Source organism: Quercus robur, chromosome 5, assembly GCF_932294415.1.
Source record: "Quercus robur chromosome 5, dhQueRobu3.1, whole genome shotgun sequence".
NCBI classification, from domain to species: domain Eukaryota; kingdom Viridiplantae; phylum Streptophyta; class Magnoliopsida; order Fagales; family Fagaceae; genus Quercus; species Quercus robur.
In genome coordinates this window covers 60,863,222-60,865,090 of record NC_065538.1, presented here as the reverse complement: position 1 = coordinate 60,865,090, position 1,869 = coordinate 60,863,222, and the positions used below count along the sequence as shown (strand labels likewise).

General features: G+C 33.4%; 1 long non-coding RNA gene across 1 annotated transcript; it reads right to left on the bottom strand.

Annotated features, from left to right (window-relative positions):
• Positions 1-432: 432 nt before the first annotated feature.
• LOC126726542 (uncharacterized) lies at positions 433-1,508 on the bottom strand. The gene is made up of 3 exons (XR_007655974.1): positions 1,234-1,508; positions 721-783; positions 433-604 (listed from the first exon to the last, which is right to left on the bottom strand). It is a non-coding gene; the product is annotated as an uncharacterized LOC126726542 (long non-coding RNA).
• Between the last annotated feature and the right edge of the window lie 361 nt (positions 1,509-1,869).

Sequence of the window (1,869 nt, the reverse complement as noted above, 5' to 3'; positions counted from 1 at the left end):
AAATTGAGACTGCAAACTGTTGTTTTGGAAGGGGGTGAATAGTTTATGCATAGATTCAAAGACAACATGTATTTAGAAAGAGAAAACAATTTATGACAAACATGCATTATGAGAGAGAACTTCAAAGCCAAGCCAAGAGTGTTGTTATCTGTACGGTACTTGGGGTTTATTGTAGGAGTTATTATTTAATTTTTATTAGAGTTTGGCTGGGTTAATGTAAGTTATAAAAATGGGCTTGGGCTTGGGCTTGCTATCAAATTTAGTTTTGAACAAAACCTTTTGTTTATTTTAAATGTCAGCCCATATATATATATATATATATATATATATTTTGCAAAATCACTCTATTAAAGTGTTACTTGACAGATCCCATGCTCTCTCTAGCAAATATGATTCCAAGAAAGCTGGTTACCCAAAGTTTTTTTCTTTTTTGGAAAAGTAAGTCTACTTTATATATCAATGATAAGAAGCTTAATACGTGGCAAAGAAATTAAATGATAGTTTCAGTGCACACCTTAAGGACAGCCAGATCATATTCTGGATCAACACCAACAATCTTTCCTTCCCTGTAAAAGCCATTGCCTCTTGTGTCTGCTAGATAAATCTGCAAATACAGCACCAAAAGCATTGTTACTCAAACAAAGGGCTAGTACATTAAATGAATGATGATTGTCAAAACCAGTGAAAAAATAATAATAACTAGAAGAAAAGAGCCAAAACCTTACAACAATGTATTCCGCTCCCATCTGTTGCCAATTTAGCTACAACATGGTGATTGGTTACCTGTCACACTCAAAAATAAGACTTTTCTCATTAATATGGGAGGAATCACCCAGAAGTATTAAAAATATATATAATTAGATTGGTAAGTATGCATATCACTAATTCATACATAAAATTCAAGCTTAAAATGAACCCCTCTTTCAATTTTCTAGAGAACAGTATAAATGCAGGTAAATATGTAAGTATCGGCTGCAACATTGGTTGTCAGGATGTTAGCAATATGGTATATTTTGTTATATGATATTCATTTTTCAAATTGTTTAGGAAAGGATGTTAAACCTTCAACAAAACCCAGGTGCCGCATGATGTTTTCTTCTGCAAACATAATCTGATGATAATTATTGTTTAGGAACTCGCCACTGAACTTTGCAGATAAGGAAAACAAAGAAGCAATGGCATATAATGCTAAAGATGGATTCAAATACGAGAACAGAAGAAGGGAGTGCTTACAATGTGACCAAAGTTATCCCAGATGAAGCCTGAACCTGTCCCGTCAACTTTTGCATTTTCATCCTCAATAAGATTGACATCATCAGAAGCGGTCTTGGGGCTTCTAACTATTTCAAGGTCTTTAATGAAAACAACAGATGGTGAAGCTTCCTACAATAATTCGAAAATGACTCTGCCAGTTAAGCAATCAATACAAGCATGCAGGGCAAAGATGAAAAATTAAAAAAACACACAACTAGAATAACTTTAATACCCCCCCACCCCTTCCCAAAAAAAAAAAAACAAAACAAAAAACAAAAAACAATTGGTTAACATTTACGCCTTCTTTCTTTCTTTCATTTTTTTATAAGTGACCCCCTAGTCGAGGAAAGGGAAGATTCAAACTAGTGACCTTCACTTCATAAGGCGAGGTATCAATCTAATTGTGTTACCCCTTAGAGTTAAAACTCAGTCTTTTCTAAAAGCAATTTAATAAAAGTGCTTGTGCACTGTCTCTGTCTCTTCAATGTGAGGTTAATTTATCGAAATAGTAGTTCCCTTATCAAATAACAGCAATCAGGGCTTCAACTCTCTAAATATTTGTACATATTCCAAAGAAATTTTCTAGTTAAATAATAAACCTTAAATTTTGAACTT